Below are 26,704 nucleotides of genomic sequence, written 5' to 3' on the forward strand. Positions count from 1 at the left end.
TTTTTCTCTACAACAATTGTAATTCCTGCCCAACTTAAGCATCTCTTGGAGGCTTTCTGAGCTTCTTTGCAAGTGGAATTGTATTTTACTTTTGGATGCCACAAAACTGGCCAAAAGGTGGCCCAACTTTTTGGAAATTACCAAATAAGACATGGTCCCTGCCCTATAGATGTTCAAATAGGGAAAACAGACATGTAACATAAAATAACACAACAAGACACTGCAAGTGCTGCTACAGACATCTGTATAGGACATGGGGGTAGCAAATGAGGGAGAGGTCACTTAGTTTACCTCTAAGTCTAGGATAACCAGGTGCTCTCTCAGCAGTAAGTGCAATGGAGTCTAGGAATAGGTTTATTTATTTATTTTAGCTATCTAGCTACAAAGCAATTACCAAGAGCAACCCAATGCCTCAATTCTGGATAGGAAGAAGCAGGAAATCCAAATTCCCTCACTGAACTGGTCAAACCTCTATCTCCTCTAAGGCTCACCTGGGTCAGGCAGCACCCCACGTGGGTAACTGAAGACTCCCTTTTCCTTTTAGTCTAAGAGCTCCCTGAGCAGGGCATATCTTTTACTCCAGCATCACCTAAACAAAGGAAGCTTGTGTAGAATGAGGGCTGGTGTTAGCATAAAAGAACTCTGTACCAAAGCATGTAAGTGTGGAAGGAGAAAAGAGAGAATGCTAAATGAAGCCTGAAATTATATAAGGGAAACACAAAGTCAGCCCCAGAACATCTACAACATGATAGCTGAGGTTTGCATTGAGCTTGCTACCCCCAGGCCAAGGGAGGACCTAGAGTTTCCAAGCAGGGCTGAAGCAATCACTTTCCTGGTAGGTGCCAGCCAAGTGACTCACTCCCAAACCTGTTTAATATGCAACAGCATTAGGAGACTGGTTATAGCCTCAAGGAGATCAGCTGCTAACTAGCTCCGATTATAGCTGCAATACCTCATATGCAGTCACTTACAACATCTCTGCACATGTCTTCAGTGCCACCCAGCACTGTATACAGGAAAGCGACTGTCCTTGAAGTCAAAAGATCAGGGTTCTGGTTCCCACTCTGTGGCACTTTCCTATGTTAGTTGGGTAAGCCTGGTCTGAAAAATGAGGCTGACTTCTTGTCCATAAAATGGAGTAGTACTCTCCCTGCCTACCCCCTGTGGTAGTTTTGAGGGTAGAATGAGTATTATGAGAATTAAGTGAGATGATGAAAATGGTAGACAGCTCAAGCAACTGTAAAGGCTAGAATGTCTCAAGTCCATGTATCAAGGTAGAGGCCTCTCCCAGTTCACGCAGCCACAGAAGCTGGCGAACCCAAGGTCAGCAGGTTGGAGAGCAAGACTCCCGCTTACGGGCTGTGAAGATCAATGAATCCCAAGATTGGCAGGCAAGACTGCAAGGCTTCTCCTGATTCATGTAGCTGCAGGGGCTGGTGAATACAAGATCGGCAGGTCAGAGAGCAGGGCTCCACTCACAGGCTGTAAAGATCGACAAATCCCAAGATCATTAGATAAGCTCATAGCTCAAGTCCCAAGAACTGGAGGTAAGACGAATAGAAGGCAGCCGCAGGGTCCAGAGTGGGCAAAAAGCCAAAATGTCTGCTTATATTCAGATGCAGGCCACACACCCACGGAAACTCCCTTTCAACTGATTGGCTACTCACAGCAGATGCCATCATGGGAGTGATCACATATAAACACTGAGAATCATGGCCCAGCCAAGCTGACATACAGTCTTAACCATCATAATCAACATTCTCCATTCCTTCTGTAAAGACTACCAGTCAGTCCCAAGGCGCTCTGAGTACTTGCAGCCAGTGGGCTTCTCTCTGGTACACTGGCACTTCTCAAACCTCAATAATAAGACAGTATACACCTTAATTAAAAATGAGCAAAACTACCCCATACTAAGGCCTACTATACAGCTATGGAGCTGGTGGTGCAGTGGTTAAGAGCTCTGCTGCTAACCAAAAGGTTGGCAGTTTGAATCCACCAGCCACTCCTTGGAAACCCTATGGGGAAGTTCTACTCTGTCCTGCAGTGTTGCTATGAGTCAGAATCGACTCGATGGCAATGGGTTTGGTTTTTTTTTATATAGCTATAGTAGACAGTGTGGTATTGGCAGAGAGATAGATCAATAGAATAGAATAGAGAACCCAGAAATAGACCCACAAAAATATGCTCAACTGATTTCTTTAAATAGACTTTGTTAGAACAGCTTTAGATTTACAGAAAAATTGAGCAGATAGTGCAGAAAGTTCCCACGTTCCCATATACCTTGTACTGTTTCCTTTTTTGTTGACACCTTACATTATGTTGGTACATTTGTTACAATTAATGAACCAATATTGATACATTATTACTGACAAAAGTCCATAGTATATTCAGATTTCCTTAGTTTTTAGTTGTCATGTGTCCTTAGGCTCCTTGACTGTGGTAGTTTCCCAGACTTTCCTTGTTTTTGATGACCCTGGCAGCTTTGAGTAGTGCTGGTCAGATATTTTGTAAGACTACCCACTACTGGAATGTGTCTAATATATTTCTTGTGATAAGACTGTGGTTTTGGGTTATTGCCACCACACATCTCTCAGTTTGTTGTACTGTAGGGGCTTGCATGTTGCTGTGATGCTGGAAGCTATGTCACTGGTATTTCAAATATCAGCAGGGTCACCCATGGAAGACAGATTTCAGTGGAGCTACCAGACTAACACAGACTAGGAAGAAGCACCTGGCAGTCTACTTCTGAAAAAATTGGCCAGTAAAAACCTTATGAATAGCAGTGGAAGATTGTCTGATAGAGTGTCAGAAGATGAGCCCCTCAGGTTGGAAGGCACTCAAAAGATAACTAGTAAAGAGGTGCCTCCTCAAAGTAGAGTCAACTTCAATGACGTGGATAGAGTAAAGCTTTTGAGACCTTCATTTGCTGATGTGGCACAACTCAAAATGAGAAGAAACAGGTGCAAACATCCATTAATAATCGGAACATGGAATGTACAAAGTATGAATCTAAGAACACTGGAAGTTGTCAAAAATGAAATGGAACACCTAAAGATTCATATCCTAGGCATTAGTGAGTGGGAATGGACTGGTATTGGCCATTCTGAATCAGACAATCTTATGGTCTACTATGCTGGCAATGACAAATCGAACAGGAATGGCATCGCATTCATCTTCAAAAAGAATATTTCAAGATCCTGAAGTACAATGCTGTCAGTGATAGGAAAATATCCATATGTCTACAAGTAAGACCAGTTAATATGACTATTATTCAAATTTATGCACCAACTACTAATGCCAAAGTTGAGGACATTGAAGATTTTTACCAAGTTCTGCAGTCTGAAATTGATCAAACATGCAATCAAGATGGATTGATAATTACTGGTGATCAGAATGCAAAAGCTGGAAACAAAGAAGGACCTGTAGTAGGAAAATATGGCCTTGGTGACAGAAATGACACTGGAGATACCATGATAGAATTCTGCAAGACCAACGACTTATTCATTGCAAACACCTTTCTTCAACAACATAAACAGCAACTATACCCATGGGCCTCACCGGATGGAATACACAGGAATCAAATTACCTGTATCTGTGGAAAGAGAAGATGGAAAAGCTCAATATCATTAGTCAGAACAAGGCCCGGGGCCAAATTTGGAACAGATTATCAACTGCTCATATGCAAGTTTAAGCTTAAGCTGAAGAAAATTAGAACAAGTCCATGAGAACCAAAACATCACCTTGAACATATTCATCTGAATTTAGAGACCATCTGAAGAATAGACTTGATGCACTGAATACTAATGACCAAAGACCAGATGAATTGTGGGCTGACATCAAGGACATCATACATGAAGAAAGCAAAAAAAGACAGGAAAGAAAGAAAAGACCAAAAGTAAGTCAGAAGAGACTCAGAAACTTGTTCTTGAACGTAGAGTGGCTAAAGCAAATGGAAGAAATGATGAAGTAAAAGAGCTGAACAGAAGATTTCTAGGGGCAGCTTGAGAAGACAATGTAAAGTATTATAATAAAATGTAGAAAGACCTGGAGTTGGAAAACTAAAAGGGAAGAACACGCTTGGTATTTCTAAATCTGAAAGACCTGAAGCATCGAGTTGCAGTATTCAAGGATTCTATGGGCAAAATACTGAACGACACAGGAAGCATCAAAAAAAGAAAGAAGGAATACACAGAGTCACTACACCAAAAAAGAATTGGTCAATGTTCAACCGTTTCAGGAGGTAGCATATGATCCAGGACTGATAGTACTGAAGGAAGAAGTCCATGCTGCACTGAAGGCATGTGAAAAACAAGGCTCCAGGAATTGACGGAATACCAAATGAGATGTTTCAACAAACTGATGCCGCATTGGAGGTACTCACTTGTCTATGCCAAGGAATTTGGAAGACAGCTACCTGGCCAAATGACTGGAAGAGATCAATATTTGTGCCTATTCCAAAGAAAGATGATCCAACAGAATGCAGAAATTATCGAACAATATCGTTAATATTACATGCAAGTAAAATTTTACTGGAGATAACTGAAAAACGGTTGTAGCAGTACATCCAGAGGCAACTGCCAGAAACTCAAGCCAAATCTAGAAGAGGACGTGGAATGAGGGATATCATTGCTGATGTCAGATGGATCTTGGCTGAAAGCGGAGAATACCAGAAAGATGTTTATTTGTGTTTCATTGACCATGCAAAGGTATCCAACTCTGTGGATCATAACAAATTATGGATAACAGTACGAAGAATGGGAATTCCAGAACACTTAATTATGCTTATGAGGAACCTGTACATAGACCAAGAGGCAGTCATTTGAACAGAACAAGGAGATACTTTGTGGCTTAAAATCAGGAAAGGTGTGCATCAGGGTTGTATCCTTTCACCATACTTATTCAATCTATATGCTGAGCACATAATCCGAGAAGGTGGACTATATTAAGAACACAGCATCAGGACTGGCAGAAGACTCGTTAGCAACCTGCAATATGCAGATAACACAACCTTGCTTGCTGAAAGCGAAGAGGATTTGAAGTACTTACTGATGAAGATCAAAGACTACAGCCTTCAGTATGGTTTACACCTCAACATAGAGAAAACAAAAATCCTCACAACTGGACCAATAAGTGACATCATGATAAACAGAGAAAATTTTGAAGTTGTCAAGGATTTCATTTTACTGGGATCCACAATCAGTGCTCATGGAAGCAGCAGTCAAGAAATCAAGACATATTGCATTGGGCAAATCTGCTGCAAAAGACCTCTTGAAAGTGTTGAAAAGCAAAAATGTCACTTTGACGACTAAGGTACACCTGCCCGAAGCTATGATATTTTCAATTGCCTCATATGCATGTGAAAGCTGGACAATGAATAAGGAAGACTGAAAAAGAACTGATGCCTTCTAATTATAATGTTGGCAAAGAATACTGAATATACCATGGACTACCAGAAGAATGAACAAGTCTGTTTTGGAAGAAGTTCAGCCAGAGTGCTGCTTGGAAGCGAGGATGGTGAGACTTGGTCCCAAGTACTTTGGACATGCTACCAGGAGGGACCAGTCCCTGGAGAAGGACATCATGCTTGGTAAGTTAAAGGGTCAGTGAAAAAGAGGAAGACCCTCAACGAGATAGACTGACACAGTGGCTGCAACAAGGGGCTCAAGCATAGCAACAATTGTGAGGGTGGCGCAGGATTGGGCAGTGGTTGTTCTGCTGTACACAGTCACCTATGAGTTGGAACCGACTCGACAGCACGTAACGACAACATGGGTTATTTGGAGGAAGACCACAGAGGTAAAGTGCCATGTTCATCACATCATTTCAAGTATACTATCAACATAATTCATGACTGTTGATTTTGACTCTGATCAGCTGGCCGAGATAGTGTTTGTGAAGTTTCTTCATTGCAAAATTACTCTTTTTCCATATTTCTATATAGTACTCTTTGAAAAGAAGTCACTATATGCAGCCCACAGCAAAGGAGCAGGGAGTTATGTTTCTTTTCATTGAGGGCAGCGTATCCACATAAATTAATTAGAATTTTTCCGCATGAGAGACTTGTCTATTCTCCCCCATTCATTCATTCGTATCAGTATGAATTAATGGGTATTTATTTTATAGTCTGGCTATAATCCAATACTGCTTTATTTTGTTGTTCAAATTGTTTCAGGTTTGTCCATTGGGAGCTCTTTCAGTTGGCTTCTGTGCTCCTTTGCTATACCTCATCAATGTGGGTTATTTTTGTCATGATTGTGTTACTTTGTTGTTGTTATGGCACTACAAGATGCTCCAGGATCATCTTGTATATTTCCTGCCCCTGTCCTAATATCAGCCACTTCTCCAAGGAGGCTTGGTTCCTCTTATTGGAGAATAGTATTAGAAATCAAGACCTGGATGCTAGGTGTGCTCATTGCTAGTGGAGTGCTCAACTGATTTTTGACAAATGTGCAAAAATTAATCAGTGGAGAAAGGATAATCTTTTCAACAAATTGCTGGAGTAGTTGGACATTCATAAGCTAAAAAAAAAAAAAAAAAGAACCTTGACCTAAAACTCACACCTTAAGCAAAAAAATTAACTAAAAAATGAATTACAGATGTAATCTAAAATGTAAAACTATAAAAATTTCAGGAAAAAAAAGTTGAAAAATTTTGGCATCTAGGGCTAGGCAAAGCATTCTTAGACTTTACACCAAAAGCATAATCCATAAAAGGAAAAAGTGATAAATTATACCCCATCAAAGTTTAAAACTTATGCTCTGTGGAAAAGCCCTGTTAAAAGAATGAAAAGAAAAACTACAAACTGGGAGAAGATATTTGCAAACCATATATTTGACAAGGAGTAGTATCTAGAACACATAAAGAACTCTCAAAACTCAACGGTAAAAAAAAAAACAATCCAATTAGAAAATGGGCAAAAGAAATTAACAGAGATTTCAACAAAAAGGATATACAGATGGTAAATAAGCACATGAAAAACTGTTCAACATCATTAGCCATTAGGGAAATTTAAACCACAATGACATATCACTACATGGAGAAATCAAAACTTATGTTCATACTAGAATCTGTACATGGATTTCTGTTCTACCTCCTAGTTCACTGTATGGTGCATGGGATCTTAAAAATCAGATGGTTTTTATACCACTATTGAATGTTTTGGATCAAAGATTCTATAGCAGAACCACGATCCAAAGAAAGGAATGAGGGAAGAGTTGTAATTCTCCTGAATCCAGATTTCTGGCTTTCTTGGAGGTTAGGATAACCTACGCAGGCCACTGCCTTTGGGTATCCTTTTGAACCTCAAGTTTTGAGTGAAAAAAGCTGGTTCCTAAAGCCACTTCTGAGTCAAACAATGGTCCAGATAAACTAGTAAGACCATTTTCCTCCAGGCATTGTGCTTTTTTGAAGAATTCAGTCTGTTCTGGGGAAACTGGCTCCAAAAATCAGACTTTGAGAGCTATGTTTAGGGTAAATCAGTAATTAGTTTAATTAGTCTTCAAGACAATGTTGTATGAAATATCTGTTTAATGTTTGTAATCAAACTGTCACCTACTTGCTATGCAGAAAATCATGTATCTTAAAGAAACCAGGATCTCAGAGGAGATCAACAGCATGGCTTAGACTCCATTTTGTCTTAGACTCCACTTCTGCTTCTGAGAAAATTATTCATGACTGTTAATAGGTAAACCAAAGAGGGCCAGCTTGCCCTTGGGAAGAACACTTAGTATGTTAAATAGATTAACTGAAGACCTCCAACAGAAGAGGTCCATCCTGTATTATCTTGCTAATCACGTAGTCTCTAATGGAAACTTGGTTGTCACACGTAAATTTTTCTATACCTTCTGTTTCCTCTAGACAAATTTTGTGTGCTCCTTACAAATAAATGTTTTTGTGTGGTAGATCCAACTATACTAGTTTAGATGACCCTTTCCAACTGACAGTGAATTTACATGGGCAATCTATTGTTTAGATTCTTGACAAGTGCATGGGCAATGCACTTTGGGAACTTTAGGATTACCTTCGGATATTCATAGTAATGATGCTAGTAAATATTGGAAAGATAATGTTAAATTGTTACACATTGTAAAATGAGAGTCAGAAGAGAACTCATTAGTCCAACATTCAGGGTGGGGTTGATAGCTTTAATTCCTACTTATGGATGGTATAGCTGAACTGGACAAATCTTTAAGAAATTTATCAATCACTATGGGACAAATAGCAAACAAATTTGCTAATGGGATGGAAACACATCCATGATTTCTGACCTCATTAGCCAAAGTACCATGAGATAACAGAATAGCCTTAGATTTTTTATTAGCCCAAAAAGGTAGTCTGCTGTAGACAAGATATGCACAGAATTAGACAGCAAGCTACTTGGTTACCCTTACAAACACCAGATTTATATGGTCAGTTACCATCAGAAATAAGTACTTGGGCTAGATCACTACTACAAGGAATAGTGATTTTCTTAGTCTGCATCCTGATAGTATTAGGCATAATAAAACTAGTCTATTGTCTTACACACTTAAAAGGCAAAAGGCAGCCTCGGACTAAAATGTTGATGTACATCAATTCCGCTCTTTTTGGCAATGCGACTGATGAAAATGTCGCTCTTACTTAAGATCCTGGTGAATAACCAGATGATATCCGATGGAAAACCAGCACCCTGAGTTTAAGAGCCTATCATGGCCACCATCTAGGAGCTCAACTAAATCCAGGTATTGATCATCAATGTGTTATCTCCAATCTCCGATGGAAAGAAGGGAATGATTTAGGAGATAGTATTGGAGCCATTATCCCCTGTCCTTTAGCATAAAGAATGTGACCCAGCTGGACCTGGACTCACAAGGACCCATAAGGACACATCAACTGGTCCCTGAGGTATAAAGACAATAGCTAGGACAACCTAGGGAAATATCTTTTTTTTTAAATAAACAAAAGATTTTTTAATATCATTTTTCATTCAACCTAGAACAGAAAACTAAAATCATTCCAAAAGTAGATAATTCCATAATTCACTTTTATGATGTAAAATATATGGGGAAAAATACCTCCTCTTGGGTTCTCATGTGATATAAGAAATTAAATGATTTACTGAAGCTGAGATGAAGGACCTTGAAAAAAGCATGATGCAAACAGAATTTTCTCACAGGAATTAACAAGAAAAAGTTGATAGAGAAAGGTTATCTGTTGTCCAATCAACATTTTCCCTGAGAGAAAAGATAAATACATGAATCCTTGTGTTAATAAGTATGTTGTTGGTTAAAGGATTGTTCCAAAGTATTTTTCTAAATTTAATTAACACTTCCTACATCATACTCTTTGTCTCAGTTATACTGATGCTATAGCTGAAATACCACAAGTGGATGGCTTTAACCTAGAGAAATTTATTCTCTTACAGTCTAGAAGGCTAGAAGTCTGAATTCAGGGTGCCAGCTCCAGGGGAACACGTTCTCTGTCAACTCTGAGGGAAGATCCTTGTCATCAATCTTCCTCTGATCTAGGAGCTTCTCCGTGCAGGAACCCTGGGTTCAAAGGACACACTCTGCTCCAAGTGCTGCATTCTTAGTGGTACGAGGTCCCCATGTCTCTCTGCTCACTTTTTTTGTATCTCCAAAGAGACTGACTTAAAACATAACCTAATCTTGTAGATTGAGTCCTGCCTCATTAACATAACTGCCACTAATCCCACCTCATTAACATCATAGAGGTAGGATTACAGCACACAGGAAAATCACATCAGATGACAAAATGGTGGACAATCACACAATACTGGGAATCATGGACTAGCCAAGTTGACACACACATTTTTGGGGGTCAAAATTCAATCCATGACACCCTTTACTGTTTGAATTTGTGTTAGGAATTCTTGATAGACTATCAATATTTTTCAGATAACTTGGTTTTGAATGACAACACCCCACATCACAAGAACGTTGCAAGGATTAATGGGTTTTATATATCTGCCTTTGAACTGTGGTATTGGTGAAGAATATTGGCTATACCATGGACTGTTAAAAAATGAACAAATCTGTCTTGGAAGAACTACAAGAATGTTCCTCAGAAACAAGGATGGCGAGACTACGTCTCATATACTTTGGACAAGTTATCAGGAGGCATCAGTCCCTGGTGAAGGACATCATGTTCGGTAGAGGGTCAGCGAAAAACAAGAATGCCCCTCAACGAGATGGATTGACACAGTGGCTGCAACAATGGGCTCAAGCATTAATGATTGTGAGGATGGTGCAGGACTGGGCAGTGTTCCATTCTGTTGTACATGGGGTCACTGCATCAGGACCAGCTCGACGGCACCTAAAAACAACAACATATATCATAGGTGAAAAATAAATGACTTCCTTTTTATAGGCTTCTTAGACAATCTGAGTGAATATTTTTTTCTTTTTCAATGCATGTTTAGACAATATCTATTACAAATGTAAGTCATTGGTTTATTCATAGCTATTTATGAAATTGTGCTGAACTAATTATTAATCAGTTGCTGTCCAGTCAATTCCAACTTGAGGCAACCCTATTTGTGTAAAAGTACAACTGTGCATTTTGCTCCACAGGTTTTTTTGTGTGTGTGTGCTTTAGATGAAGGTTTACAGAGCAAATTAGTTTCTCTTTAAACAATTAATACACATTATTTTATGACATTGGTTGCCAACCCCACGACCTATCAACACTCTCCCCTTCTCAAACCTGAGTTCCCCACTATCAGCTTTCTAGTCCCCTTCTGCCTTCACCTCCTAGCCCCTGGGCTGGTATGCTCACTTAGTCTCATTTTGTTTTATAGGCCTGTCTAATTTTTGGCTGAAAGGTGAACCTCAGGAGTGACTTGAGTACTGAGTTAAAAGGGGCCATAATACTCTCAGGGTTTCTCCAGTCTCTGTCACACCATTAAGTCTGGTATTTCTTTGTGAGTTAGAGTTTTGCCCTACATTTATCTCCAGCTCTGGCCGCAACCCTCTATTGTGATCCCTGTCAGAGCAGTAGGTAGTGGTAGCCAGGCACCATCTAGTTGTGCCGGACTCAGTCTGGTGGAGGCTGTGGTACATATGGTCCATTAGTCCTTTGGACTAATCTTTGTCTTGTGTTTTCAATTTTCTTCTTTCTCCCTTGATCCAGATGGGGTGGGACCTAAGGAATATCTTAGATGGCCTCTCTTAAGCTTTTAAGACCCCAGATGCTACTCACCGAAGTAGGATACAGAACATTTTCTTTATAAACTATGTTAGGCCAATTGAGCTAGATGTCCCCTAAGACCATAGTCCCCAGCCCTCAGCCCAGTAATTCCAAGCCTCAGGGAGTTTGGATGTGTCTATGAAGATTCCATAACCTTGCCTTTGTCAAGTTGTGTGGGCTTTCCCAGTATTGTGTACTGTCTTACCCTTCACCAAAGTTACCACTTATCTATTGCCTATTTAGTGTTTTTCCCTCCCCATCCCTCCCTTCCCTCGGAACCATCAAAGATTGTTTCTTTTTGTGTGTAAACCTTTTCATGAGTTTTTATAATAGTGGATTCATACAATATTTGTCCTTTTGTGATTGACTTATTTCACTCAGCATAATGCCCTCCAGATTCATCCATGTTGTGAGGTGTTTCACAGATACATCGTTCTTTATCGTTGGGTAGTAATCCATTGCGTGTATGTACCATAGTTTGTTTATCCATTCATCTGTTGATGGGCACTTAGGTTGTTTCCATCTTTTTGCTATTGTGAACTATGCTGCAATGAACACGGTGTGCATATGTCTATTTGTGTGACAACTCTTATTTTTCTAGGGTATATTCCTAGGAGTGGGATTGCTGGATCGTATGGTATTTCTATTCCTAGCTTTTTAAGAAAGCACCATCACTATTTTCCAAAACGGTTGTACCATTCTGCATTCCCTCCAGCAGTGCATAAGAGTTCCAATCTCCCCGCAGCCTCTTCAACATTTGTTATTTTCTGTTTTTTTGATTTGTGCCAGTAATGCTGGGGTGAGATGGTATCTCATTGTGGTTTTGATTTGCATTTCTCTAATGGCTAGTGATCATGAGCATTTCCTCACGTGTCTGTTAGCCGCTTGATTGTCTTCTTGGTGAAGTATCTATTCGTATCCTTTGCCAATTTTTTGATTAGATTATTCGTCTTTTTGCTGTACAGGTGTTGGATTTTTCTATAGATTTTAGAGATAAGACCTTAGTTGGATTTGTCATAGCCAAAATTTTTTTCCCAGTCTGTAGGTTTTCTTTTCACTCTTTTGGTGAAGTATTTTGAAGAGCATGTTTAATTTTTAGAAGATCACAGTTATCTAGCTTATCTTCTGGTGTTTGTATATTGTTGGTTATGGTTTGTATTGTGTTTATGCCGTGTATTAGGGCCTCTAGCGTTGACCCTATTTTTTCTTCTATAATCTTTATAGTTTTTGGGTGTATATTTAGGTCTTTGATCCATTTTGAATTAGTTTTTGTGTATGGTGTGAGGTCTGGGTCCTGTTTCATCTTTCTACAGATGGACATCCAGTTTTGCCAGCAACATTTGCTAAAAAGACTGTATTTTCCCCCATTTAATGGATTTTAGGCCTTTGTCAAAGATCAGGTGAACATAGGTGGATGGATTTACATCTGGGTTCTCAATTCTGCTCCACTGGTCAATGTGTCTGTCCTTGTACCAGTACCAGGCTGTTTTGACTACTGTAGCTGTACAGTAGGTTCTTAGGTCAGGCAGTGTGCATCTTCCTACTTTATTCTTCAACAGTGCTTTACTTATCCAGGGTCTCTTTCCTTTCCATATAAAGTTAATGATTAGTTTTTCCATCTTGTTAAAGAATGATGTTGGTATTTGGATCAGCACTGCATTGTATTTGTAGACTGCTTTGGGTAGAATTGACATTTTCACAATGTTGAGTCTACCTATCCATGAGCATGGTATCTTTTTCCATTTATGTAGGTCTCTTTTGGTTCTTTGCAGTAGTGTTTTGTACATTTCTTTGTATAGGTCTTTTACAACCCTGGTTAGATTTATTCCTAAGTATTTTATTTTTTTAGGGGCTATTACAAATGGTATTGTTTTCCTGATTTCCTTTCTGTCATTCTCCTTATTGGTGTATAGGAATCCAACTGATTTTTGTATGTTTATCTTGTATCCTGCTACTCTGCTAATCTATTAGTTCCAGTAGTTTTTTTGTGGAGTCTTTTGGATTTTCTATGTATAGTATCATATCATCCACAAATAGGGGCAGTTTTACTTCTTTGTTACCAGTTTGGATGCCCTTTATTTTTTGTCTTATGGCTCTAGTGACGACTTCCAGCACAATGTTAAATAGGAGTGGTGATAAAGGGTATTCTTGTCTTGTTCCTGTTCTCAAGGGGAATGTTTTCAGCCTCTCTCCATTAAGAATGATGTTGACTTTTGTTTTTGTATAGATGCTTTTTATTATGTTGAGGAATTTCCCTTCTATACCTATTTTATTGAGAGTTTTTATCAGGAATGGTTGTTGCACATTGTTGAATGCCTTTTCTGCATCGATTGAGATGATCATGTGATTCTTTTATTAAGGTGGTGGATTATGTTCACTAATTTTCTAATGTTGAACCATCCTTGCATACATGGTATGAATCCCACTTGGTTGTGGTGTATTATTTTTTTGATATGATGATCTTCATTATTTCCTTTACTCTGGTGGCTGTTGGCTTCTTTTGCTTTCTCTATTTATTCAAGCTGTGTAGCTAATGTTTTGATTTTGTCCCTTTCTTCTTTTTTGATGTGTGTGTCTACTGCTATAAATTGACCTCCAAGCTCTGCTTTTGCTTTTTCTCAAAGGTTTTGGAATGATGTGCTTTCATTCTCATTTGATTCTAGGAATTTTTTGATTCCACCTTTGATTTCTTCTATTACCCAGTGGATTTTATGCAGGGTGTTATTCAGTTTCCATGTATTTTTTTTTTCCTTGTTCTTCCTATTGTTAATTTCTACTTTAATGGCATTGTGATCAGAGAACATACTTTGCATTATCTCAATGTTTTGGATTTTGTTGAGGGTTGCTTTGTGGCCTAAGATGTGGTCCACTCTGGAGAACATTCCATGTGCATTGGACAAGAATGTGTACTTTGCAGCTGTTTGGTGGAGTGTTCTATATATGTCTATGAGGTCAGGCTGGCTGACTGTGGCCTTTAGATCTTCTGTATCTTTGCTGCGTTTCTTTCTAGATCTTCTGTCCTTTACCAAGAGTGGTGTGTTGAAGTCTCCTACTATTATTGTGGAACTGTCAATTTCTCTTTTCAGTGCTGTCAAAGTTTGTTTTATGTATTTTGGAGCCCTGTCATTGGGTGTGTAGATGTTTATTATAGTTATGTCTTCATGATGAATCATCCCCTTAATCATTATATAGTGTCCTTTGTCTTTTATAGTGGATTTTGTTTTAAAGTCTATTTTATCTGAGATTAGTATTGCCAATCCTGTTCTTTTTTGGTAGCTGTTTGTTGATATATTTTTTCCATCTTTTGATTTTTAATAAATTTATGTCTTTATTTCTAAGGTGTGTCTCTTGTAGACAGCACATTGATGGGTCATTTTTTTAACCCAACCTGTCACTGTCTGTCTCTTCATGGGTGCATTTAGGCCATTTATATTCAGTGCAATTATTGATAGGTGTGAGTTTATTGCTCTCATTTTTTTTTTTTTTTTTTTTTGTGGTACTGTTTTCTTTGTTCCTCTTACTCTCCTGTGCTGAATTCCTTTTGTTTGTGGATTTTGTTTTCATTTCTCGTTTTTGTAGATTTTGATTTTACTGAGACTTTGTTTTTTTCTTTATTTTCATGAGTAAGTTTGTTAACTTTCTTTGTGGTTACCTTGAAAGTTACTCTTCCTAAGTTTGAACCAGTCTTTTATTACTTATCACCTTGACTTCCTCTCCATTTGAAATTTCTATACCTACACCATTCATTCCTTCTTTATTCTGACATTGTTGTCATTTACAGATTAACCTCTCTGGTTCCCTGTTGTAAATCTTTTAGTTTTGATTTATCGTTGAGAGTTCATTACTTAGGTTGGTATCTGGCTGATGTGGTCTTGCGTGCTAGATTCAGGCTGTTGTCTGATGTGGTTGGTTCTCTAACCGAAGGACTCCCTTTAATAATTCTTGTAAGTTTGGTTTGGTTTTTACATAGTTTCTTAATGTCTGTTTATCTGGAAATGTCCTAATTTCACCAATGTATTTTAGTGAAAGTTTTGCAGGATATATTACTCTTGGTTGGCAATTTTTCTTTTTCTTTCAAAGTTTTATATATGTCATTCCATTGCCTTTTTGCCTGCATGGTTTCTGCCGAGTGAACAGAGCTTAGTATTATTTTTTCCCCTCTGTATGTGACTTTAGGTTTTTCTTGAGCTGCTCTCAGGATTGTCTGTCTTTGGTTTTATTGAGTGTGATTATGATATGCCTTGGCAATTTTCTTTTGGGATCTATCCTATATGAGGTTCGTTGAGCTTCTTGAATGGTCAGCTTTTCATCTTTCATAATATTAAGGAAGTTTCCTGTCAGTAATTCTTCAATGATCCTCTCCATGTTTTGCATTTTCTCCTCCTGTTCTGGAACTCCAATCACTTGCAGATTTTTGCTTTTGATTGTATCCCACATCATTCTCAGGGTTTCCTCATTTTTCTTCATTCTTTTCTCTGATTTTTCCTCAAAGTGGTATCCATGTATTTGTCTTCAGTTTCCTTGATCCTGTCTTCCATTGTTTCAAACCTGCTCCTCAGCCCTTCTATGACACTGTTCATTTCTAAAACCTTGTTGTTTATCTTTTGGATTTCTAATTGCTGTTTTTGTATGATTTCTAGTTGTGAATTTATTTTGATATTTTGTTCTGGTATTATTTTCCTTACTTCTTCCATGGTTTTGTCTGTCTTTTCCATGATTTTATCTGTATTTTCCATGATTCTGTCTATTTTTTCCTCATTTTTGTCTGCTTTTTCCTTCATCTCTTGGATAGCCCTGAATATTAGAGATCTGAATTCCCTAACAGGTAGTTCCAGTGCCCTTTCTTCTACTGGAAGGTCACCTGGAGTTTTATTTTGGACTCCTACTGGAACCATCCTGTCCTATTTTTTTATATGTTTTGATACTGTCTGCTGTCTTCCGGACTTTCAATAATTATTTTCTTCATTTATTAATTATAGATTTGTTTTTGTTTTGTCTTGCTTTTTTGTTTTATTTTGTCATGTCTGAGCAGGCGGGCTGGGCATTCTTTGTTGTTTGCTCATCTGTGAGTATGAGACTTCTCATCACCTTGTCCAATGGGCAGGGCCAGTTGCTCAGCTACGGTGCAGCAGGGCAGGTCCAGTGGAGAGGGAGGGCCTGGGACGGCTCATTTGTGGTATGTACTGGGGCCAATACAGCGAGGCCAGGACGTAGTGCAGGGCAGGGTACAGTAGACAGTGCCTGTGCTGCTTGGAGGTGCGATACTCAGCGCATGATGCAGATAGGCAGGAGGGAGCGGGGAGGATGTGATGTGTGGAGCTAAGTGGGTGTGGGAAAGAAGAGAAACAGGCGAGAGAAACAGAAGCAAAAAAAAAAGTGCTAAGGTAGCCTGCCGTTGGAGTGGCATAGACCCATGGAAGCCGTGTGCTGGTGGCTTTCCAGGTGGGTGGTGTGGCACAGCCTGTCAAGAAGGGACAGATACAGCACACGCAGCTAGGTGGGCAGAAGAAAGGAAAGGAAGGAAGGGGGAGAGAGATAAGTAACTAGATTTTGAAAAAAAAAGAGACACACGTGGCCAGGTGGTCGAGAGAAAGGAATGGAAGGAAGGTAGAGAGAGACAAGAAACCAATAGAAAAAAAGAAAGAAAAACATGCCACGTGGAAAGCAAGGAAGCTAGAGAGACAAGAAACCAAGAAAAGAAGAGAAAAAAATGCCCTGAGAGAGCCCACTGGCGTGGTGGTATGGACTAGGGAGGGGCCTCCCTAGCCAAGCGGTACTGCACAGCCCATCAAGAAGGAGCAGAGATGGCACACAGCACCAGGTGTTCAGGAAAAAAGAAAGGAAGGATGGTAGAGAGAGACAAGAGACCGAAAAAGGAAAAAAAAAAAAAAGCCCCAAGGGAGCCCACTGGTTTGCCAGTGTAGACCAAGGAAGTGGCTCCCCAGCTGAGCAGTGCTGCACAGCTTGTCTAGAAGGAGAAGAGATGGCAATGGTGCCAAGTATTCAGGAGAAAGGAAAAGAAGGAAGGTAGACAGAGACAAGAAACTGAGAAATGAAGGAAAAAACAAAAAAAGAAGAAATATGCCCCCAGGGAGCCCACTGGCGTGGTGGTGCGAAACTGGAAAGTACCTCCTCAGCCGAGCAGTGCTGAATAGCTTGTCAACAAGGAGTGGAGATGGCATACGGAGCCAGATGTTCAAGAGAAAGGAAAGGAAGGATGTGAGAGAGAGAGAAGAAACCAAAAGAAGCAAAAAAAAAAAAAAAAGCAACAAAAAAATGGCACTGAAGGAGCCAGCCAGTGTGGACAGGGTGAATCCAAGCAGCACGGAGCTGACGTCTCCCTGGCAGAGCAACCACAGCCCACTGGAAAGCAGCGGAGGCCCAAGCAAGGGGAAGGGTTGGGGGTGGGAAAGCATGTATTGCTGTTTACCGGGTGCTTTGTCTCCTGCTGGGAGCTCTGTAAAGCTGCCTTCCCATACTCCCCATCCACCTTTCTTGGTGGCTGAGGGGTCCAAGATGGCGAATCCTTCCTGTGTTAGCTGATAGGGGACTTCCACTTTGTAGCTCTCCTCGATCTCTGTTCTCTGTTAGTTTCTCATTCTATTCAGTGCTTGGTTGAGTTCTAATCCCTTCATTTGAAGCTTAGGGTTCCAGGATTGACATTGTCTCTGTTTTACTTAGTTTTTCGAGTCTTTGCTGTGGAGGGATGGCATGGTGCTATAGTACCATGTTGGCTCCGCCTCCTCCCTTTACACTGTTTTTGTCATACATTTTACTTATGTTATAAACTCAAACTTATGGTTGGCAGATTCAGCAAGTAAAACTACAGGATACCCAGTGAAGTCTTAATTTCAGATAAACAATGAATATCTTTTTAAAAATAAGTATGTCCCATGCAATATTTGTTGTTGTTAGGTGCTGTCAAGCCAGTTCCAAGTCATAGTGACCCTAGGTACAACACAACAAAACACTACCCAGTCCCATGTGATCCTCACAATTGTTGCTATGCTGGAGCCTATTACTGCAGCCACTGTGTCAACGCATCTTGTTGAGGTTCTTCCTCTCTTTCACTGACCCTCTACTTTACCAAGCATGATGTCCTTCTCCAGGGACTGGTCCCTCCTGATAACATGTCCAAAGTACATGAGACGAAGTCTCGCCATCCTCGCTTCTAAGGTGCATTCTGGCTATGCTTCTTCCAAGACATGCAATATTTAAACATACTAAATAAGTATTCAGTGTTCATCTGAAGTTCAAATTTTACTGGGCATCCTGTATTTTATCTGTCAATATACTCAGAATTCATTGCTATTATTTTTGTTTAAACAATTATCTTTTGAAGAAATTTTAATAATAATTTTAAAATCATATATATTTACCCATGCAGTTACTGTTTCTATGCTCTTCCTTCCTTTCTGTACATACATAATTACATCTGGTATCTTTTTCCTTCTGTCTGGAGGACTTCCTTTAGCATTTATGGTAATGTTGGTCTGCTTGTGATCAATTCTTTAAGCTTTTGTATTATCTGAAAAAGTCTATTTCACATTCATTTTTGAAAGATACTTTAGCTTGGTATAGAATTGTAGACTGAGAGATTTTTCTCTCAATACTTTAAAGATGTTGCTACATTATCTTCTTGCTTGCATTGTTCCTGACAAGAAATCTGTTGTCATCTTTTCTTTGTTCCTCTTTGTTCTCTGTCTGATTTTAAGATTTTCTCTTTATCACTGGTTTTAAACAATTTGATTACACTGTGTGTTGGTGTGGTTTTCTTTGTTTCTTGACCTGGAAGTGGGTTGAGCTTCTTGGATCTGTAAGTATACAGTTTTCACTAATTTTGGAAAAATTCTGGCCATTATTTCTTCAAATTTGTTTTGTCCCTGCCCTCTTTCTTTGGGGAGTCCATTTACACATATATTATTAGGTCACTTGACATTGTCTCACAGGTCACTGATGCTTTTGTCGTTTAAAAAAATTTTCCCCTTTATGTTTCATTTTAAATGGTTTTTATTGGTGTAACTTCAAGTTGACTAATCTCTTCTTCAGTGATGTCTAACTTGCCATTAATTCAATCCAGTGGTTTTTATTTTTTTAATCTCAGACATTTTCATTTTCAACTCTAAAAGTCTGATTTGGGTCTTTTTTATATCTTCTGTGGCTCTACTTAACTTTTTGGGTATTTGGAGAACAACTTTAGTAGCTGTGATCATTAAGGTTATGTGTCACCTTGGCTGGGCTATGATTCTCAGTGGTTTGGCAGCTATAATGTAGTTTGCCAGTCGTACGATGAAGTGATCACCTCCATGATGAGATTTGATATAATGTGATCAGCTCCACGATGGGATCTACTGTGAGTAGCCAGTCAGTTGAAAGGGAGTTTCCTCGGGGGTGTGGCCTGCATCGAATACAAGCAGACATTCTGGCAAGACTTGTGGACTTTTTCTCGCTCTAGATCCTGCAGCTGGCTCCTGTTCATCTGACCTCTGGTCGTGGGACTTGAGTTAGCAGCTTACCTGGGGTCTTGCCTGCCAATCTTCGGAGCAAGAGCAAGAGCCCTTCTCTCTGACCTGCCAATCTTGGGTTCACCAGCCCCTGTGGCTATGTGAATCAGGAGAAGCCTCCAGCCTGACCCATGGATTTGGGACTTTCCAGCCTCTACAACCACGTGAGCCATTTCCTATATATAAATCTCTCTATATAGATATTTATACACTTTACTGATTTTGCTTCTCTAGAGCACCCAGCCTAAGACAGTGGCTGTTTCAATGTCCTTGTCTGCTAATTCTAACATTTGTGACAGTTCTGGGTCCACTCGCTATTGGTTACTTTTTCTCTTCATTATGGGTTTTTTTTTTTTCCTTCCCCTAAGTCTGTTCAAGTCTCTAGATCTATCAGAGGGAAATACAAGGGATAGAGGAACATGTTAAACAATACCATGAGAATGCAATCATCAAAATACAGAATGTAGGAAATGCCATAAGAAAACAATCTGTTTTTTCAACATATAAACGGCAAGGACAGAAAAAGGTTTAAGAGATATTAACCAAATACAACGTGAGGATCTTGTTTGGACCTTGATTTGGCAAAATAAACTAATGTCATGGATTGAATTGTGTCCCCCAAAAATATGTCAACTTGGCTATGCCATGATTCCCGCTATTGTGTGACTGTCCACCATTCTGTCATCTGATGTGATTTTCCTATGTGTTGTAAATCATACCTCTATGATGTTAATGAGGCAGGATTAGAGGCAGTTATGTTAATGAGGCAAGACTCAATCTATAAGATTAGGTTGTGTCTTAAATGAATCTCTTTTGAGATATAAAAGAGAGAAGCAACCAGAGACACATGGGGACCTCATACTACCAAGAAAGCAGAGCCAGGAGCATGCGTCCTTTGGACCTGGGGTGCCTGCAGTGAGAAGCTCCTACAGTAGGGAAAGATTGATCACAAGGACTTTCCCTCCAGAACTGAGAGAGAGAGAAAGCCTCTCCCTGGAGCTGGCACCCTGAATTCGGACTTCTAGCCTTCTACACTGTGAGAGAATAAATTTCTATTTGTTAAAACCATCCACTTGCGGTATTTCTGTTATAGCAGCACTAGAAAACTAAGACAACTATATAAAACATTTTTGAGAAAACTGGAAAATCTGAACACTGAGTAGATGTTAAGAAGTGTTAATTTTAAAAGATTGTAATGATCTTGTGGTTATGTATTTTTAAATAGACCTTATCTTTTAGTGATACATACTGAAATATTTGTGGGTGAAATAATATGCTACTGCTTTTGATTTGCTTCAAAATAATCCAGAAAGGAAGGAGAAGGTGGGGGTACAGATGGAATAAATTTGTCATAAGATGATAATTGTTGAAGCTGAGTAATGGGTATATGGTAGTTTATTATACAATTCTCTCTACTTTTGCAACATCTGTGATTTTTCCATAATTTAAAAAAAACAGATGTTCTTTTCTCTGAGATTTGCCCTACTCTCTCTCTACCCCTGGTAGAATTAATTGTGTTCAACACTATTTCCCTTCCATCTTATTAAATTAAATATTTATTTATATCAAAATCTTTCTCCTTTACTAGACCATAAGTCCTTTGAGAGTAAGGATTATATCTTATTCATTTTGTATTCTTTGTATTGCCACCATTTGTGCTAAATAAATGGTGACAAACTGGCAACTTTCCAGTCCCAATTCACCAAGGTGCTCATGACAGAGACGTTTACTTCCCCATATCAAATCAAATTTCCACTCAAGTGTTGTGTCCTTTATAAATTCAAGTCATACTGTGTATAAATGTATTGCAAAGCAGTCAAAGCAGTCCTAATGTAAAAACTCAGGCAATAAAACTGTCAAGACAAACTAGGAATCCAGGTTGGCAGGGTCAGCAGTATTGAAATTGTTTTATGGTTTCACTATGTACTTCCTGTTCTTACCAGTATGATTGCACTGTGACCTTTAGCAAGGACTTTCTGTCCTGCTCTGCCTTTCTCACAGGATTGCTCTATGTCTCAAGTAAGATACCATAATGCCTACGAAGGACTTTTAAAAGTGAAAAGAAGTATAATGTTTAAAGTACAATGGTCTCTTTCCAAGATATCAAGGCTTCTTACAGAGCACATCATTTTAGTTACTGGAAGAATTGACCTTGGGTGAAAGTGTTCAGTAGGCAAAGCCTGCTTTGGATGAATACACACACATGCACATACACACACGTATAGCACTATGAGTCGGAATCGACTCGACCGCAATGGGTTTGGTTTTTTGGTGTGGTATAGTGGAGCAGTGGTTAAGCACGCCACTGTTAAAGGAAAGGCCAGTGTTTGAACCCACCAGCCACACCACAGAAGAAAGACGTGGCAGTCTGCTTCCATAAAGATGACAGCTTTGGAAGCCCTATGGAGCAGTCCACTCTGTCCTATAGGATCTATTATGAGTCAGAATAGACTCGACGGCAACGAGTTCAGTACCTGGTGCTATGCTAGGTGCTGGTGACACGGCGTGAGGGGGTACAGCCCTGATGCCCAGGATCTGTCCTCACAGGTCACCTTTTTTTAGCTGCTGTGGAGTCACCTCCAACTCATGATGACCCCACATACAACAGAACTAAACGCTGACATGTCCTAGCCATCCCCATGATTGGCTGTGGATTGGACTGTTGTGATCCACAGGGTTTTCACTGGCTGACTTTCAGAAATAGATGCCAGGCGCTTCTTTCTAGTCAGTCTTAGTCTGGAAGCTCCACTGAAACTCAGTCCACCTCATCCTTTACTATTTTTAACTCCAAACCTTCTATCTCCCATCCCTAGGTGTTCCTTTCTCGTGCTGTTCACTCTTTCCTAATTGACTTATTATTTATATGGTTATATATTTATTGATTTTTTTTTTAATTAAGAAGTTTACACTCATACCTGGGGGTGGGGGTACTAATTCTGGGGAAATTTCCATTTTCACAAAATGTGTTCCTGGAGAGAGCATGATTATGGGTACGTAGCCTTTGAGTTTCTGTGGCAATTACAAGATTTTGGGAGTCCCTTCCCAGACTGTGTTCTCCCTACTACTAATGAAGTTTGGTTTTTGTTTTTTTTTTTTTTTTAGAACCAGACCATTTAAAAACAAACAAACAAACAAACAAACAAACCCGTTGCCTTCGAGTTTATTCACTTATGGCGACGCCAGACTGTTTTACGTGGCGTTAAATCTGGGTGGTGGTTATAAGGCTGTACGTCTCTGAATAATGCATTAAGCTGTACATCGGTTTTATATTGTTTCTGTGCTACACTTAACAATTACAGTTAAAAATAAATGGTATTCTTTTTTCAAAACTCACACAACTTGTTGGGCTGAACAACATAGGGCGCAGGTGCAGGCTGTTGGAAAATCGGAGCGTCGGAAGCGGCCGGGAGCGTCCAGTCAGCTGCGAGGGCCGCCTGTCCGCCGCGGGTCCGCCGCCGCCTCCAGTCTCAAAGGGGCCATCTGGCCGGAATTCCTCGAGGAGGGCAAAACAAGTAACGATGCTAACAACCACATTAACAATAACATTAACGATAATATAATAATAAATCGGAGCAAGAGACTCACATTCTCCAAGTACATAGTAAAACCCACTGCAAATGGTGGCCGTGGCGGGGCTGCACCCGCTGCGACAGCGTCGGCTCTCGCGGCGTCCCTAGCGACCCCCTTCCGTGCTCTGGCCACGGGCGGGCGGAGCCTGGCGGGCGGGCGGGGCGCGGGGCCCGCTGCGGAGGGTGGGAAGGAGGTGGTGGCCGGCGGGCGGCTGGGTTGGGGTGCACTCGGGCCTCAGCGCCTCGCCGCGTTCGCAGCTCCAGAGCCGGGTCGCCGTCAGTCCTGGCGGCGAGTGCCGCCCGCCGTCCGTGGCAGCAGCAGGAGGAGGAGCCGCGGGCGTCGAGGTATGTTCGGGGACGCCCGCCACACGGGTTGGAGTGCTTGGCGCCCCTGATCGGGCCCGAGAGGGTGGCGAAGCCGGGGGCGGCGCGGGGAGGCCGTGGCGGGCGGGGACCGGCCTGGCCCGAGGAGCTGGCGGGGCCGCGCGGGTTGGCGGCCGGGCAGAGCCGTGAGAGCCGGGGCTGGTTTGATGGCCCGGGAGCTGTGGAAACCGCCTGCCCTCGGGCGCCCAGGCGGGAGGGAAGGTGGGGAACGGCCTGGTCCCTCCCACTTTTCGGGGCAGATAGGCCAGTTCGCTTGCACAGTCCCCGGGAACTTGTTAACAGGAAAGCTTGGCAGAGAAACAAATGCCAACGTTTTGGAAGAACTGAGAGTCACGTCGTTAAGGCTTTATTTTCCTTCCTCGTCCCCTGCCCAGCCTCGGCCCAAGAAGGATGTGTCACCAGCTTAGGGCCGCGGGCGGGGTCCCCGGCCCCGCTGTGAGCAGAAGTACCTGAAACAAAGGTAAACGGGCCTCCTCGGAGGGTCCTCCCCGGCCACCGCCTCGGAGGCTTTTCCTCCTGGGGGACTTCTCGATGGAAACCAGCTGGCCAGGCTTCGAGTTGCTGTTGCATCTGAACTCGGTTGTGCTCACGTTATTCCCAATCCTCTGGCTCTGGTAAAGCTTAGGTAAATTTTATTCAGTCTTAGTGGTCAGCATAATGTAGGAGAAAATAAATTGCTGTTTGTAAATTATATTTTTTAATTAGAAAATGGTCCGAAAACACAAAATAAACATTCTTAACGTATAACCAAGAAGAGTGATTTTTACTGCCTTCCAAAATCGGAAGAAGTGTACCTCCTCAAATCTTTATTTATGTGCAAAAGATCCCCAAAACCTTTGGTCTCAGGCATTTTTCTTTGTTCTTCATTAGCCTCAGGCCTCAGTTTCTTGTAAACAGAGCACCCAGCGCTGAGACCCTAGGAATTGCCATACTAGGTCAAAGCTATGGACATCCTGCTCAGTAGCAGGAGACATGTAGTAAAGCACAGTTCTCTTTCTTGGCAAGGCCATTAAAAATTATCTCAATTTAAGTAGTATCCATGACTTAATTGAAAGCCTTTTTAAAATCTATAGACAAGTCCTAATTTATTCACACAATTTATTCACTTTTATTGCATCCAGATATCTCTCCTGTTCTCTCTGGCAGAAGCATGAGGTACTTGCGGGAAAAAAAAAAACTTGAATCTTATACCGTCTGGAAGTTCAGAAATTGAGGACAGGTGAAACAGGTTTAAAGTTTTTTTAAAAATAGAAAGCTCTGGAGAAGTCTACCAGGGCCATCCTGAGTGACTGTTGGCCTTTGAGTTCAAAAATGGTTTTATCCACCAACAGCCTGAAAATTAAGCAGTTAAAGATTTATTTGTATTCATAAGTATTTGCATATTTAAAAATCAATATTCTGGGGAGTGAAGAAGCTGTCTGACTTTTTCTTGGTCTGAATTAATTTGACCTTAATGTTTAGCTGAAATCAGCTGCCCTGAGAGAACAGAAGTTTTGTTTCAGCAATGAAGGAATAAAGGATATGAGTAATTTTGGAGTATGGGATGCTTGAGGGAGGCACCACTGCAGACCATAACTTTGCTTTTAAGGTCTTCAGAGGCTCCTCACCTCTGACAAACATAGTGCACACTGACGTGGCTCCTGCCACCTTTCAACACACAGCTAAAGCTTTGTCTCTGAAGATTTTCTTGAGATCCTCTCTCCTCCGTAAAACCCCACAGCCAGGAGAGAATTGATCACCCTCTCCTTTTGGATATTGTTGTTAGTTGCTGTTCATTTGGCTCAGACTCCTGGCCACCGTATGTACAACAGAACAAAATGTTACCCAGTCCCGGGCCATTTCTTTGATATGTTTGAGCCCATTGTTGAGGCTTTTGTGTGAATCCATCTTACTGAGGGTTTTTCTCGCTTTTTGCTGACCCTTCGCTTTACCAAAAATGGTATTTTTTCTAGCGATTGGTCTTTCCTGATGACATGTCTAAAGTAAGCAAAATGGTGTCTTGTCATCTGTACTTCTAAGGAGCATTCCAGTTGTATTCTAAGACTGATGTGTTTGTTCTTCGGGCAGTCCACGGTATATTCAATATTCTTCGCCAATGCCACAGTTCAAATGCATCAATTCTTCTGCCTTCTTTTTTCATTGTCCAGCCTTTGCATGCATATGAGACTATAGAAAAAAAAACATGGATTGGGTCAGGGGCACCATTGTCATCAAAGTGACATCTTTTCTTTTTAGAACTTTAAAGAGATCTTCTGAAGTAAATTTTTCTAATACAATACATCGTTTGATTTCTTGATGCTGCTTCCATGGACATTGATTATTGATCCAAGTAGAATGAAATTCTTGACAATTTCCATTTTTTCTCTGTTTATTATGATATTGTTTATTAGATCAGTTGTGAGGATTTTCATTTTATTTACACTCAGGTGTGATCCGTACTGAAGGCTTTCGTCTTTTCCTTTAAGTGCTTCATTTTCAGCAAGCAGGGTTGTCTCATCTACATATCACAGCTTGTTAATGAGTCTTCCTGCAATTCTGATGCTACATTCTTCTCCATATAGTCTAGCATCTCATATTATTTGGTCAGCGCACAGTTTGAATAAGTAAGGTGATATTCCAAACCCAAACCCCTTGCCTTCGAGTTGATTCTGACTCATAGCACCCTGACAGGACAGAGTAGAACTGCCCCATAGGGTTTCCAAGGCTGTGATCTTTAAGGGAGCAGACTGCCACGTCTTTCTCCTGTGGAGCGGCTTGTGAGTTCGAGCCACCAAACTTTCAGTTGGCAGCTGAATGTGTTAACCACTACTCTACCAGAGGTCTTTTTTTTTTTTTTAATTGTACTTTAAGTGAAAGTTTACAGTTCAAGTCAGTTTCTCATACAAAAATTTATACACACATTGTTGTGTGGCCCTGTTGCTCTCCCTATACTGTGACAGCACACTCCTCCTTTCCACCCTGGATTTCCTGTGTCCATTCAACCAGCTCCTGACCCTCTCTGCCTTCTCATCTCGCCTCCGGACAGGAGCTACCCATTTAGTCTCATGTATCTACTTGAGC

General features: G+C 40.6%; 1 protein-coding gene across 1 annotated transcript in view; it reads left to right on the forward strand.

The window, feature by feature from the left end:
- Positions 1-23,532: 23,532 nt before the first annotated feature.
- The window catches only part of PPP2R3A (protein phosphatase 2 regulatory subunit B''alpha), a 247,366-nt gene continuing 244,194 nt past the window's right edge, over positions 23,533-26,704 (forward strand). Inside the window, exon 1 of the mRNA XM_004381424.2 lies at positions 23,533-23,605. The gene's annotated coding sequence lies outside the window, so the exon portion shown is untranslated. The remainder of the gene's footprint in view (positions 23,606-26,704) is intronic.

The sequence above is a fragment of the Trichechus manatus genome, unplaced genomic scaffold (genome assembly GCF_000243295.1).
Source record: "Trichechus manatus latirostris isolate Lorelei unplaced genomic scaffold, TriManLat1.0 scaffold00084, whole genome shotgun sequence".
Classification (NCBI taxonomy): Eukaryota; Metazoa; Chordata; class Mammalia; order Sirenia; family Trichechidae; genus Trichechus; species Trichechus manatus.